General features: G+C 40.4%; 1 protein-coding gene across 46 annotated transcripts in view; it reads right to left on the reverse strand.

Annotated features, from left to right (window-relative positions):
- Positions 1-16,690, reverse strand: part of ENTPD5 (ectonucleoside triphosphate diphosphohydrolase 5 (inactive)) — a 34,125-nt gene that overhangs the window by 16,658 nt on the left and 777 nt on the right. For 8 of the 46 annotated variants that reach the window (XM_081509140.1, XM_081509102.1, XM_081509135.1 and 5 more), the window contains exons 2-4: positions 14,942-15,020; positions 10,112-10,177; positions 320-392 (exon numbers count right to left, since the gene is read on the reverse strand). The gene's annotated coding sequence lies outside the window, so the exon portion shown is untranslated. Of the gene's footprint in view, positions 1-319; positions 393-6,516; positions 6,594-10,111; positions 10,178-10,586; positions 10,644-13,587; positions 13,685-14,918; positions 15,021-16,524; positions 16,673-16,690 lie in introns of those variants that run through there. The other 38 variants (XM_081509115.1, XM_081509139.1, XM_081509101.1 and 35 more) reach the window with 13 other exon arrangements.

Here is a 16,690-nt window from a genome sequence, read left to right on the forward strand (position 1 = left end):
CTCAGATTTGTTGATCTGCCAGGATGCGTTTTATCAAAATGTCTCTCTCCCTCCCTAGGTAACATACTAAATAAAATAAAGCAAATTCAAGTTAACTGCATTTGGAATAAAGCTATTTGAAGTAGCTGGAGTTGTTCTGAAGTACCTCAAAGACAGAGTGAGAATTACCAGTTTGAACACTCTTCAAGCCTGAACTTTTATCCTGCAGTGAGGAAGGAAAGCTATTGGCTAAGGAAAGCAAAACTTAGAATCTCAAAGGAAACTCGTCAGAAAATCAACCACTGCAACAGGTCGGCTGCTGGGCCAGATTCATACTCACATTTTCAATCACTCCCTTTGGTGGATTCTCCCTTTGCAGCAGCCAGGCTGGTCATGTAGATCAACCTGAAGAACTGAAGACAAAAACAATCTTTCAGATTCTGAGCGTTAACAGATTGTGGCCTCGTCCAAAGCCCAGACCACATTCCACACTCGCCGGAAGTGTATTTAGGGGCTCTCCAGTCACAAGCCCGCTTCCACTGCTGTGACTGACTGCACAGCAGCTTCTTCAGGGCTCACTCATATTTTTTTCTATTATTGTGGTTTCTGGGAAAAAACAACTCTCCAGTTTCTATTTCCATTAAGCAAACCTTTGTTTTTCTTCCAAAAGAAACTAAGGGGAAAAAAATGCATACCAGGTATCCCTTTTCACAAAGTGAAAACTGCAGCATCATACCAGGTGTTCAGTGTAAAAGTAAACAGCAGATTTTAGAGAAAGCAAAGGATGAACACACAAACTGCACCATATGCTCTCAACATTCACCTTCTAACACCACTTCCAATCTTACTTTTCTTTAAGATTAGCTACTTTAAGCATGGCATTAGAAAGGCTTACAACAAACAGCCTAGAGCACACAGAAAGGCACCCTATTTCACATGACACCAGCCTACCAGGCTCGCTCACTGTTAGTCTCTGCTCAGGTGTCACCTTCTCAGAGTCCTTCCTTGTCCACTATATTTAAAACCGCAACCCACCTGGTCACATGCGTCTTCTATCAATAACTTCCTTCCCTGTTTATTTTTCTCCGCAGCACTCCTCGTCTTCTAACACACTATATAATTTACTACTTTTGGGGTTGTTTCTCATACTCCCTATTGACTCCCCCTGCCCTTTGTGACCTATACATGGGCAGATAATTTTGTCTGTTCATGGATGTGTTCCTGGCACTGGAACGATACTGCCACATAGTAGGTGTTGAATATATTCTCTAAAGGGATGAATAGTGATCCAGTGATTCAGGGACTGGATCAAGAATGTATAACAAGTGACTTCTTTCCGAAAGGAGATTCATTATCCGCCCACTGGAAAATCATGATTCCAAACTTCCAGGATGGTTTCTCCAAATGTGTGTCAACTATATAACAAGTGTTATATGCTGCTCAAAATAATGTACATAGACTGGAGAGAATACATCAGTATATCGAAATTCACTCCTTCAGAATTAGTCTTCTCAACCTCTCTTGCTATCTCCTTATTCACCCGCAACAAAGCCCTCTGTTCAATTCTTTTGAGACTTTGGTGCCAGCTAGGGTCAGTCACTATCCCCATCTCCTTCGAAGGTCTTTTCAGTGCATCTTTGTCTCTGTAGTAAACACCAATCCCCCCCAACTCAGCCTCCCTGGAGCATCGCACTTTGGGTTCCCTTCTTCTATGTCCCCCAGAGCTTCAGAGACCACAATCCCACAGGACCTGGGCCCCCCACACTGGGTAGTCACCTGCTCGTGTCTGCCCAGTCCCTGTGATTCCTTGCTCTCGCTGTTGATTGCCTTTTGCTCTTTGCCCCTATTTCACCCTTTTTGACTCTAGCTAGTTTCATTTGAATCACTTTCACCTTTGTGCTAGTTTGCACCCGTGTGGCATTTTGCTAACTCACTCCCTTCTTTATTCTTCACTCCTCCCTTACCCACCTTTTTTCTGAGTATACATGATCATCTGATTCATCTACTTTTATGATAGTTAAGTGCCAACTGGCAGAATTACTGCTTATAGGGCTTAAGTTGCCAAGGAACTGAATTCTGTGTTTTTACACAGGAGATCATAATTAATGTTTTTATAACATTATTTAATTATGTTACATTTATAAAATATGTAGTCTTATAAGAATAGTACCTATACCCTACTAATTTATGTTTTTACAACATTAGCCCAATAGTAGAGAAGTGAGTAGCACTCTTCAAAAGCTTCCATTTCTGTGATGAACTTAGGAGACTGGCATTGGATTGTCTAATTTATAAGCATCACTGAGTGTCTAATATATACCAGACACTATGCTAGCTTCTAGATACAAAAGACAATTCAAATACAGACCCAGCTCCTGGGGAAGATTTCGGCTTACTAGAAGAAACAGACAGATAAACCAATAGCTGTACTATACCGTGGCAAGTTCTCTGACAGACCTATGCACAGGTATAGTTCTGTGCATATGGCAGGAGTGGATATAAGGGACAAGTAACTCATCACAGCAGGAGAAAGATGGAAGTGGGAAGGGAGTGGGAAGCTTTTTAAGGGATGAGAGGCATAAGCTTGGTCCTGAATCAGAGGCAGGAATTACCATGGGAAGTGACGCAGGAGAATTCTGAGAACTTCAAATACAAGTTCAGTATGGCTGGAATGTAGAGGTGTAACAGAATAGAGGACAGGCGTGAGAAAGAACTCTTCTGGAGGTATCAAATCAGATTTCCAAACAAGTGGACTTGTTTTCCTTAAACAGTTCCCTGGTGACACCTGACTGCTATTAATGTCTTTCTATTCCCTCCTTAAGCAAATATCAATATTGACTAACTTGGTTAAAATGACAGTATTTCCCAACAGTGTAAAATAATGGAACGAGAGAGGTGATTAGGAAGGTCTACCAAAAAGTCTGAAAACATTGAAATGTAAAAGCTTCCACTGCCAATTCTTCTGAGTTCCACAGCAAAGCTGACTTTAACAAAGTAAAAATTGAACATAAAGCAAGCTTAAAATGTAACTGAATGAAATTTTTAAATAGTAAGCTGATGGGACTGAATTAGCCCAAACACCTAGAATATAAGTTAGACAAAATAAAACCAAAGTGGGTCTAACTGGGTAAATCTGGGACAGATTTAAGCACAGTAAGCAATGCCTCATTTGAGGATATAACTTAGGACTTACAGATCCAATACCAAGGGCCAAGGGCCACAGCCCCAGAACACCTTGCTATTTGAAGGGTGTATAGGGGAAGGAAAGAAAGAGCTTTCGTACTCCTAAAGCCAACTACTGAGCCTGGAACATGTCAGTAAAGACATCCTGAATGGACCTGATACAATTGGGCTGATGATGGTATCTGTAGACAGGAGCACTGGGGCAGGGAGTACTACTTTTCCCAGTGTCTTACTATGGCTATGTATCACATCCCCAACTTTACTCCCTCCAAAGAAGCCCAGAAGAGCGCTAGAAATGATCAGTTGCCTAATGCTACTTATAAATACAGCATGCAAAGATAAATCATCTTAGATCTGCCCTTTAAAAGACTACAGTAAACAGGAAAATTTTAATTTAACTACCTTTGTGAAGTTAAAATGTGACAAGCAGCACAGTTCTATGCTCTGAGATTTCAAAGCAGGGAGAGATCATTTCGAGCTGGTATGGTCAGAGAAAGCTTTGTGAAAGAGGAAGCTTCTGAGAAGGGTAATGAAGAGGGGAATTAGGACATGGGAGGAGTGCTTTTCAGGAAAAAATATAATATGAATCAAGACCTGGATGTAAAGAGGATGGGGGAACCCCAAGGGACAGTAAAAGACCATTTTGTTGTAGAAAACAAAACTGGAAAGGCAAACTGAGGTCAGATAGTAGAACACACCATATGCTCAGCTAAGGAATTCGGACTTTACTTTGCAGGCAATGTGAAGCCACTGAAAATTTTGAGCAAGGGAGTGTCACAAATATGAATCTGGCAGTTATATGTAAGAATTAGGGTGGGGAGCCTTGGTAGGTTCCACTCACTTATCTAATAACCACATCTTTTTAAGTTAATAATAAAAATGATAAAAGAGCCCAACGCACAGATGACTAGATCTACCTAGAGGATTAGGAAAGGCATCATGAGATGACATTTGAACTGATTACAAAAAGTGAACAGAAGTAACTACATAAATAAGAGAGACGTGGACAAAGAGCAGAGAGACTATAGAAAGATGAAAACAGCAGGAAATTATGGATAATTTGATTTCATTTTTAAACTTCCTCAAGAATTTCTTGTCAAAGGTTGAGAAACAAAATGAAAACAAAAAATAGATTAGAATGCAAGAGATTACAGGGAGGTTAGCATTTAATGCAGAGGAAAGACTAGCCAAAGGAAAACAATCTGAGGTAATAACAGTTATCATTTATTGAGATCTTAACATTCGCCAAGCACTATGTGAAGTATTTCACATGGGTTATCTCATTTAGTCTCACAATACCACCCTGTGAGGCAGATTTTATAATTAACAACCCCATTCTAGAAATAAGAAAACTGAGGCTTAAGTAATTTAAGACCACGCAGCAGTTAAGAGAAAAGAGCCAGAAATCAAACTCAGATGGTCCAATTCTAGAGCCCACAGTGTTATCTGCTAGGTCACAGGAAGGGTCAGCTGATATGGCACTAGGGAAAGGTAGCTGTCGGGTGGGGAAGAGCACAGGGCAGAGAGGATGGTCTTACGGCAGCTTGGTCTCTTTCCTGTGTATGACCAAGAACTTCTGATCTGTGTCCTGCCGCTCCAAAATTTTGTGCACCTTGTTTTGATTATTTATATCTGTATCCATTAGCTTTTGTTGCATAATAAACCACTCAAACTTAGTGGCTAAAAAACAAGAACCATTTACTTAGTTCCCCATTCTGTATTGTGTCAGTTTAGGCTGGGCTAAGCTGGAAAGTTCTTCTGGTTTAAACCCTCATGGTCTTGTGATCAAGCAGCAGATTGACTGGGGGCTGGCTGTCCTGGCTAGGATGACACGTCTCTGTTCCACATTCTCCAGAAGGCTAGCTCTGATTTGTTCTTGTGACTGGGCAAGGTTCCAAAGAAAAAGAACAGAGGCCCAAAAGGCTTATCTGAGGCTCAGGGCTGGAAATAGCAGTATGTAACTTCCACCATATTCCATGAGTCAGGAGTAAGTCAGGAGACTAGCCCAGATTCTAGAGTTGGGATACTAGATTGCATTTTCTAATGCGAGAAACATCGAAGTTACATTGTAAAGAATATACATTTAGGAAGAAGCAAGTAATTGCACCTTTATTACGTTTCCAGAATCTGACCATTTCTGACCACTTCCACCACCACCGTCTTGGCCCAAGCCACCATCATCTTTCATGTGATTTATTCTCTCCTTTTTTACCCTCACTACCCTAGAGTCTAACACACCTTTCTATTGCAAAGTCCAGCAATCACTTCCCATTTCCCTCAGAGAAGCAAAGTCCAAAAGGATTCATGGATCCACCTGCTTTGCCTTCCACCCCATTACCTCTGACCTCACTACTAATGGTTTTCACCTCACTTGCGCCACCCACACTGACCTCTGTGCTTAAATGTCACATATGCTCCTGCCTTAGGGCCTTGCTCTAGCTGTCCCCACACTCTGGAACCATCTTTTCCCAAACATTCACTTGATCAGCTCCTTTAAATCATTGTTCAGATGCCGTTTCCTTATAGACATCTATCTCAACTACTATAACTACCCCCCTCATGTGTCCCCTACTTCCATCTGCTTTCTCAATCCCCCTTACACTGATTTACTTTTTTTTCACCATACTAGTCATCAATTCTAACACACTAGATGGCTTATTTACTGTGTTTGCTATCTGTGTTTCTCTGATACGAACTCCTTAAGAGCAGAAATCTTTTTTTGTTTGTTTGTTTTGTTTTGATGTAACCCAAGCACCTAGAAGAGTATCCAAGAAGGTGTTGATCAGAAAGAACAATAGGTAGCACTGACGCATAAACACTATCATGTCTAAAACAGATTAGTGGGAAGCTGCTATATACACAGGGAGCCCAGCCGGCTCTCTGTGATGACTGAGAGGGATGGGATGGGAGAGGAGAGGGCGGTTCAAGAGGGAGGGGATATATATATATATAACTGACTTAAGCTGTTGTATGGCAGAAACCAACACAACATTGTAAAGCAATCATCCTCCAATTAAAAAATAAAAAAAGTGACATAGTAATAAACTACAAAGTGACATAAAAAGGGAGAACACTTTCATAAGTAAATGAATATTTAAGAGGGAATATAATGATTAATGAATACCTTCAATTTGTATTAGGAGAAACTATAATTTTCTTTTTCTGAATCTGTAAGTTCGATAGCTAAACTGAACTTCTTTAACCAAACACATTCAATTGTTAAACTGTTATAAGGTGGCGCTAGTGGTAAAGAATCTGCCTGCCAATGCAGGAGACCTAAGAGACGTGGGTTCGATCCCTGGGTCAAGAAGATCCCCTGGAGAAGGAAATGGCAACCCACTCCAGTATTCTTGCCTGGAGAATCCCATGGATAGAGGAGCCTGGCAGACTACAGTCCACGGGATTGCAGAGTCGAACACGACTGAAGCAACCTGGCACAAAAGATAGTAAGCACTGTTTACACTGTCCAAACTCTCTTCTACATATAAAACCAATAAATATTTTAGAATACTGTACCTTAGTCATCTATTGCTGCACAACAAACAACTCCAAAACTTAGTTGCTTAGAATGACAACAGACATTTATTATCTCATAGTTTCTGTAGTTCAGGAATTTGGGAGTGATGTAATTGGATAGTTCTGGCTCAGAGTCTCTCATGATACTGTAGTCAAGATGCAGGCTGGGGCTGCAGTCATCTGAAGGTTTGGCTAAGGCTGAGGACCCACTTCAGTGGCTGGCAAGCTGATTTTTTGGCTGTTAGAAAAATGCCTCAGTTGCTTCCCACGTGGACTTTCCATACGGCTTTAAATGTCTTCATAATATGGTGGCTGGCTTCCTCCAGAGTGGGCAATCCAAGAGAGGGCAATGCAAAGGCAGCAATACTTTGTATGACCCTGCAGGTTATAAACTACCACTTTCCTGTATTCCACTGGTCATAAAGACCAATGCTTTATGTATCCATAAAGATACAATGTGCAAGGGACTACACAAACGTATAAATACTGGAGGTGAGGATCAGTGGAGGCCATCTTGGAAACTGGCTACTTCCAATTAAAACTAGTATCTGTATAATATTTTGTGTTCAGCTTTTTTCCCCAGTTTATATATATTTCTATTAACACAACTTATATACTTCTTGCTTTAGAAACTATGTTATTCCAATGATATGAACCCTTGAAAATTAAAAATGTCATGGACTTTTAAGTGCTCTGAAAATATCGCATCCCACCAGTTGAAGCCATCCATTTATGTTACAGTCCCAATATTTTACTTAAGGAAAAGAATTTTTTTTTTTAATTTTTTTACTTTACAATATTGTATTGGTTTTGCCATACACTGACATGAATCCACCATGGGTGTACATGTGTTCCCCTTCCAGAACCCCCCTCCCACCTCCCTCCCCATCCCATCCCTCTGGCTCATCCCGGTGCACCAGCCCCGAGCACCCTGTATCATGCATCAAACAAGGAAAAGAATTAAAGTCAGAAAAACTACAACTCAAACAATGTCCTGCTTGTTCCTAAGAGTGAAAACAAATTTAAATACTTCAAATTAAAGTCAGATAATGTTAAAAACAAGTAGGAAGAAAAGAGTCACTACCTTTCAGATTGCAGACATCAGTTAATAACTGAATAATAAAAATTAAATACTGAATCAAGGAAAATAAAGAGTGAAAATAATTGTACCAACAGAATAGCAACTTATACAGAGAAAAAAATCCTAACACAATGGTAGCATTAGTTATTAATACTTAGGTACTGAAGAGATATTTGGTAGAAAAGGTTAAGACTGACAACTAGCATAATTTGAAAACCACACAAAAATTTCATAACCAGCATTTTTAAAATTCTAACTAGATAAAAGAAGGTTTCTTAAAAAAACAACTTTTGTTAGATCATTGCCAAGGAGCTGTAGTAAGACCTGTGAGCATGGAAACTACAGGGGAGAGACTGAACAGTAAGAATTTCCCAACAATATGCGCTGTCTCATGTGATGGGGGAGAAGGCAATGGCACCCCACTCTAGTGCTCTTGCCTGGAAAATCCCATGGACAGAAGAGCCTGGTAGGCTGCAGTCCATGGGGTCGCTAAGGGTCGGACATGACTGAGGGACTTCATTTTCACTTTTCACTTTCCACTTTCATGCATTGGAGAAGAAAATGGCAACCCACTCCAGTGTTCTTGACTGGAGAATCCCAGGGACGGTGGAGCCTGGTGGGCTGCCGTCTATGGGGTCGCACAGAGTCGGACACGACTGAAGTGACTTAGCAGCAGCAGCAGCATGTGATGGGGAGAGGAGAATTTTGACCCAAGGGCTCAACCCACATCTGATCACATTGTCCAAATGGATTCACAGATCAGAAGGCTGGTGGAATGAGAGTTCTTTTAAAGTCCCTCCAACACTAAGGTCAAATACTCTCCCAAAAAGGAACTAGAATTCACGCACTGGTAGTTACCAACAAATATAAACTTATTTCCTATGAACAGATTAGTTCTTTCTATACTTTATTCCATTTTAATCAAAACATTATTAGACATGTGTCGAGAAGGGCTGCTCTGTACAATGAACGATCTGAGTCTTATACTGAAATGAGATGAGGCAGTGTATGACTTCATTCTTCATTGTTTCAGGCCTGACTTAGCTACAATAATCACTGCACAGGGAAAGCTCTTGCTATTGCTGCCTGGCTTTCTGCACAAGTCACAAGGCCTTTTTTCACCCATTCATTAAAAGTAGAAAGTCCTTTAGGTAAGAAGATACTATTAATCAGGAGAGGATTAACACTGCCCCAATAAGCAAATATAATGAAAATCTACAGTGAAAAACTCTCTCTGCCTCCAAACCTATATCCACCGTGGGAGACACTTATTTGCAGAAGAGTAATTACAAGGATCAGTGCCATTTGTCATTGGTTATATTGGAGTTTGTGAGAAGTGAAAACGTATTTTCCCTTTCTTGTTATCAAGTGAAAAACAGCTACTCCTTCAAATATGTTGAATCAAAATGAACAACTTGAGAAAGGTAAATATTACAATGACATCTCATGTATAAAACCAAGAACAGGGGCTCCACATATGTACATTTCCTCAAATATGTCTTTATGATACATCTTCTCTAAATACCATAACATTTTTATTTTAATAGTGTTTGGTAAAAATGTTCCTAAAGTGACATATTTTATTCATGGTCCAGAGGTATGACTATGACTATCAGTTATATTTTTCTGGAAAGTTGAGATGCCTTTGGGGACTATAGGTCTAGAGGACTGTTTGCTCTTCTGTCAACAAATAGTCCCAGATTGCTATGCTTTTTGAGCTAGTTTTCCTCAACATCATACTGTCTATTATCACTGATCAGTGCTGTCATGTGCCTGCCTCTTTCGGTAAGCTGCCACCATCTAATTCTGAAAACTCTTTTGTGGGACATGAATCAAAGTGTCACAATTACTAGACTTTTATGTCAACTTACACAAATGAGGGCCTCTCCAACAAGGATTGTGGAATTTGTGAAAGCTTTTACTGGCTCATTAATCTCTTTTCCATTTACTGTGAGCTCTCAGCTAGGAATAAAAAAGCAGAAATCTGACCTATGGGACTTCCCTGGTCCAGTGGTTGAAAATCTGCCTGCTAATGCAGGGGGTATGGGTTTGATCCCTGGTCCAGGAATACTCCACATGCCTCAGGGAAACTAAACCTGTGTAGCACAACTACTGAGCCCTCACTCTAGAGTCCATGAGCTGCAACTACTGAAGCCCACAGCTTGTGCTCCACAACAAGAGAAGCCACCACAACGAGAAGCCCACTCACTGCAACTAGAGAGAAGATCCCGCTTGCTGCAAGCAGAGAAAGAAAATGCCTGCATGTAGCAACAAAGACCCAGCATGGTCAGATAAATAAAAAGAAATCTAACCTATGGAAAAAGAGGGTATTACTTTCTATAAGTTACTTACCAATATTTTCTTTTCCTTCTGGGCTTTTCACTTTGTTTCCTTTAACTAATGTATCACTTCTTCAACCTATAGAAGATGGATACAGATACTCATAAAAACAAAGTTCTCTTTCTTTTTTTTCCTTTCTCCTATGTTTGATACAATTATCTCTTTCTGCATTTCTATTTCCAATCTATTTAGGCTTTGGAAAGCAGATCATCAAGCTGATCTCCTAACTTGTAATCTAGTACTCTTGGCCTCTTTCTCCTCTTTTAAAACCCAAGTGTTCATTAACAGATGCATAGATAAACAAAATAGGACACACACACAAATACAATGGAATATTATTTAGCTATAAAAAGCAAAGACTTTCTGATACATGCTACCACATGAACCTTGAAAATGTTATGCTGAGACACACAAAAATATGATTCCACTTACATGAACTATCTAGAAAAAGCAAATGTGTAGAAACAGAAAGTAGATTAGAGTTTACCAGGGGTTGTGGTGAGGGGAGAATGCGAGCTATTGCTTAACAGGTCCAGAGTTTCTGCTGGGGTGATGAAAAATGTAAATAGATAATAGTGATAGCTGTACAACACTGTGAAAGTAATTACAACACTGATCTGCACACTTACAATGGTTAAAACAACAACTTTTATTTTATATATATTTACCACAGTAAAAAAGAATTCTTTAAAAGCAGAGGGAATCAAGTACTGCAAACATAAGATCATAAGAGCAAAGAGTTGGGCTATTATCTCAACATAGCAACAGTTATGACAATCCTCACCCCTGAACTACCTCATGCTGCTGCTGCTGCTGCTGCTGCTGCTAACTCGCTTCAGTCGTGTCTGACTCTGTGCGACCCCATAGATGGCAGCCCACCAGGCTCCACCGTCCCTGGGATTCTCCAGGCAAGAATACTGGAATGGGTTGCCATTTCCTTCTCCAATGCATGAAAGTGAAAAGTGAAAGTGAAGTCACTCAGTCATGTCCAACCCTTAGTGACCCCGTGGACTGCAGCCTACCAGGCTCCTCCATCCATGGGAGTCTCCAAGCAAGAGCACTAGAGTGGGTTGCCATTTCCTTCTCCGAACTACCTCATGAGCCAATTATAACTTAAATTCTGATACTCAGAAAATGTCTTTAAGCATCTGAGTTATATAGTATCTTCTCTTCTCTCAGAAATAAAAAGTTAAACTTACCAATGCAACATAAACCTGAAAACTGTACATTCAAGAGAGGATGTAAACAACGTAATAAATTTTAACTATAGGGCCTCCAAGGCAATTATTTTTAATAAAGATCCTCTTACAGGTTGTTGCCTACAACTAAACACTTTTCCAGGTATTCTCTTGGTTTTCCAGAATGGAATGAGTGATATCTACCCCTAGGTATGCAATCTTGACCACAGTTCTATTAAGTTTTCTTTTTAAAAACACTCATATTGTGTATAGGCCAATACCCAAACTCAAAACAAGAGACACCTCACACTTGTATCTCCAAACAAACCCCTTCCTCAGACCCCCTGCCCAATTAACAGAGGGTTAAATGGATTCTCTAATTTCCTGTTCCTGTTAATGGTACCACAAATTTCCTAATTTATGATGCAAAATTTTCATCATCTTTGCATTCTCCTCTCTCACATCCAATCTCTTATCAAGGACTAATGATTTTTGCTTTGCAATATCTTTCCCATCTCTTTCTCTTTCTTCTCTCCTAGCCTCTTACTGATTATTTAAAGTCTGGCCTTTAGCACTTGAGACTTTGGACCACTATAGTCTCTTAACTGGTCTTCCAGTCACCAAAGTCTCTCTTCTCAAACCCATACACAACTGTTTCTAAAATGTTATTTGCATCATTTTCCCACTAGACTATATCATGGTAGAGATTCATTCACCTTTGAACACTGAACAATCTGGCTTGTAATACATGTTTAATTCATCAGTGTTTGTTGAATGAATTAATGAATACATAAGTCCTAACACTTTCCTTCTAAAAACTTTCAGTTTCCCACTGCCCGTAACAGAAGTTACAAACTCAAATACTGAAATACCTACTGGGGCCAGGCAGAAAATATAAGTGAGTAAAGATGTGTGTAATCAACAGGAAGTGGTAGGGACTGTGCAAACTGGAAAGCACATGTCCCATCTAAAGGGTAAGTTACTTGATGTCCCCACAAATTGCTGCCATGACGAAATACAGGCCCAGTATGTTGCCAGGTCTTCTGATTTTTCAAGATAAGCTAAGAGAACAGATTTCTATGTAGAATATGGTTTTTAAATGTGTGTGTTTGTCGCTTAGTGTCCAACTCCTTGTGACCCCATGGACTGCAGCCTGCCAGGCTCCTCTGTCCACAGAATTCTCCAGGCAAGAATACTAGAGTGAGGTGCCAGTGACAACTAATACCATTAAAAACAAAACAAAACAAAACACCGTGCAGGTGAAATGAAACGTATCTATGGGCCAAATCCAGTCTTCAAGCTACAAGTTGGTGACTCCTTGTTCTGTAGGATAAAAGACAAACTTCTTGCCTAACATTCTAAGTCCTTCTAAGTCCCAGGCTATTCTGCCAAAGTTTTTGCCCACTACTTTCACACAAGAACCCTCTGCTCTAAGCAAGCATCAGAATCACCCGCATGGCTTGTTAAAATATATAACTGATTACAGGCTTCACTGTCAGGATTTCCAGTTCAACACACTGGGTCTCAAGTGGGGGCTGAGAATGAGGATTTCTAACAAGTTACCAGATGATGCTGACACTTACAGGTGTGTGGACCATCCTGTGGGAACCACTGCTCTGGTTAAATTACTGTCTCAAACACACTGATTTTGCTCATTTGTTTCACCTTCCCAGAAAGTCCTCCCTTTCACTTTCAGCCTACCTCCTCCTGTAAACTTCCTGTGACAGTCTTTCATGCCTCCAAATTGCTGTAGCATTTAGAGTCCATACCATCTCCCCTTAATTCATCACTGCTTGGTGGAGATGCATAGCTTCCAATTGAGTCTGTATAGTCTCAGAGATCAATGATCAGGTCAGCACCTTATATATCTGACTGTAAGCCACCTGAAGGCTGGGGCCCTGTCTTGGCTCCCACTTACCCCTCGAGCTATCAGAGCCTGGTATTCAGTTGGTACTTACTAAACATTTCTTAAAAGAATGAAAATTGGACAGGCCCATCAAATGAAAAGTGCAGATAAGTGGACCTGAAATTTGGGTATATAACCTTTCTTAAATAACTGCCTTTAACTATTGTGTAATGGTTTGTCAGAATGGACAATAAAAACTAAACATTTTGCAAATAAATTGTCAATAGATAATAATTATCTGTAGCAACAGATTTTGTATGTAAATAAAACAGTGAATGTTAAAAAAAAAAAAAACTGAAAATTTGTAAATCTTTTACTTCCAAGATTCCTTATTGCTCGCAGGGATGTGAACTAGTCATTCTATCACAAGAGACTATCTATTTAATAGAATTCTATATTTGTACCATATGGCTTCCCCGGTGGCTCAGTGGTAAAGAATCTGCCTGTCAATGCGACGAGATGCAGGAGACATGGGTTCAATCCCTGGGTCCGGAGGATCCCCTGAAGGAGGAAAGGACAACCCACTCCAGTATTCTTGCCTGAAAAATCCCATGGACAGAGGAGCCTGGTAAAGTGTAGTCTATGGGGTTGCAAAGAGTTGGACATGACTGACTGTGCACACATGCAACAAAATGCAATGAAAAAGTAGGATGAAATTAACCCTCCATAACATTCAGAAATATTGATGAGTCTCCTTCAGATAGAGTTTGGATGACAATATATTTACTCAAGATTCTAAAGCCTGTGTAAAAACAAGATCAGAAATGGTTCACTTAGCTTCTCCTACTTATAGAATAGCATCAGTGCTATTCAAGGATGACTTATGAGTAGAAATGATACTGTGCAGGGCCCTGTGAGGCGTCTGGGCACAAGGCCTTTCTGTGCTCCCCATTTCTTTGATTATAAGAAACAGCCTTCATTCACCCTCCTTGACGTTCCGAGTTTCAATGGGCAGATTCAAGAAGTTGTTAATTAGGGAAGGGAGTGAATGAGAGACCAGGGTGAAAACAGTCAAGAGCAGCCTTGGGTCAAAGTCTTATTTCCCCATCAATGGATACACGCAACAATATCTTTGAGCTATTTTGCAGATACTGAAACTCCCTCCAGGTGGGAGAAGTTATGATATGCTGCCCACAAGCACATAGACGCCAGATCAGTTAAACATGAGGCTGATGGATGTTGACTCCTACTTACCAACTCACCACCAAACCATCAGAACAATGTCCACAAGTTGATCACGTCCTCTTTTACTATAAAACTTGTCACTATCTTCCCCAAGTTGGAACACATGGTTTCAAGAGCATGAGCCTGCTGTGTTGCCTGGCAAAGCAATAAAGCTCTTCTTTTTCACTTCACCCAAAACTCTGTCTCTGAGATCTGATTTGCACAGGTGGACAGAGAAGCTAAGAATCTGGTGTCAGAAACTTGGTCTCCAAGCTAAACCAGAATAAAACTACAGATGCCTTTACAGACTAAACCTAATTTTGGAACTAATGGAAGAAAAAAAAATAGAAATAATAATATGTAGTTTTAAAATAATTTTGAGATATAGTCTTAAGTTCTCATTTGGCTTTTTGAGCAACTCCACACTTGATATAAGAATCAATGGGACAACAGAAAAGTTGACATTATTTGGCAAAGACAGAAAATCCCATTTGGGAAAAACAACAACAAAACAACCCAGGAGCAAAAGAAGGACACTAACAGCTTTAAGACAGCAGAGATGTTACCTTACATTCAGATACCTGCCCCACCTACCAGGACCATAATGATCTTGTCTGTGTGAGGATTCAGCCGAGACACTCCGCATTTCTATGTTAACCAGGAACTACACACACTGGGCAGAAAAACAAAAAAAAGAATTACAAAACCAAGTCAAAAAAATACCAAGTGCTTATCCCAAGTTTTAAAAGCATTAGCATTCTAAACAATAAAACAAAGCAAATGTATTCAATGAAATAAACCTCATAGTAAAACTACAACAATGTATGAAAGGAAACGCTACCAGATGAACTGCCAAATAGCAACTTCCTACTTTTACAAACAGATGGTTGAATAATAACATCTAGTTCTTTGGCAGAGAATGTGGAGGTTCAGAAGACTGTAGATTCTAGAACTACCTCTACTACAGTGTGAATCTGGGCATTTCTCTTAGCCATATTCAAGTCACAACAGTTTTAACTACAAAGTCAAACTTAAAGTCAATAAAAAAAATATTTTGTATGAGAAAATAACTAAGAAGTACATGTAACTAAAGTATTATGCACATATATTAAGAAATAATCTTACTGCAAATTTTCATGTTTATAAATGAATATACAGACAACAGATGACTTGGACTGACTTTCAGGTTCACAGTAACCAATTTTTTAGAATGAATTCCAAATATAAAGCCTCTAATAGGAGATATCCTACACTCTCTTTTCTGTAAGTTATCAGTAGGGTACATTTTCAGAACCCTGGACATATCAAGTGGTAAAGAACCCGCCTGCCAATGCAGAAGACATTAGAGAAGGCGGGTTCCATCCCTGGGTCGGGAAGATCCCCTGGAGAAGGGCACTCACTCCAGTATTCTTGCCTGGAGAATCCCATGGACACAGGAGTCTGGCTGACTACAGTCCATGGGGTCGCAGAGTTGGACACGACTGAAGCGACTTAACACGCAGACATATAAAACCAATCATAACTTTATAGATTCTATATCAGAATGCTGCTGCTGCTGTTAAGTTGCTTCAGTCGCGTCCGACTCTGTGCGACCCCATAGACGGCAGCCCACCAGGCTCCCTAGTCCCTGGGATTCTCCAGGCAAGAGTACTGGAGTGGGTTGCCATTTCCTTCTCCAGTGCATGAAAGGGAAAAGTGAAAGTCAAGTCGCTCAGTGGTTTCCAACTCTTAGCGACCCCATGGTCTGCAGCCTACCAGGCTCCTCCATCCATGGGATTTTCCAGGCAAGAGTACTGGAGTGGGGTGCCATTGCCTTCTCCCCTATATCAGAATAAACCCCTTCAATGTATGGTAATTCCACCATGGACCCACGGAAGTGTGACATGCAAATGGGGGGGGGGGCGGGGAAGCACCAGGAATAGAGCAAGCCACTAACTATCATGACAGCAGATGGCATGGCTAAGATTTTCAGTGCTTATTAATATTAACAGTCAGCAAGTTCCCTCTTAACCACTCAATTCAGAAACATCAACGACGTAGCTGGGAAAAAAAGGCGGGGGGTGGGGGGGTGTGGGGAGGAAGGTTTGCATCAGAGACATCTGGAAAGGTTCCAGGGATTAGGTTCTCCTGAGAGAAATGGAGAAGATGCACAATGAAGTTTTTAAAGAAATGTTTACATTCAATTTGAAAGGGAGACTAATGCGCAGCAGAGCTTCAATCGCAAGTTTCCTAACTGTTGTCTCGGCCCCCAGAATTCCCTGTCTTCCTCGATGACTCACGGACAAACTCATTGAATGAAGAAGGGATCATCACAGAGCTCCTCCTCTGAAAAAACGCGAACCA

This window comes from Giraffa tippelskirchi, chromosome 7 (genome assembly GCF_054371585.1).
Source record: "Giraffa tippelskirchi isolate mGirTip1 chromosome 7, T2T-mGirTip1v1.2.pri, whole genome shotgun sequence".
In the NCBI taxonomy this organism is placed as follows: domain Eukaryota; kingdom Metazoa; phylum Chordata; class Mammalia; order Artiodactyla; family Giraffidae; genus Giraffa; species Giraffa tippelskirchi.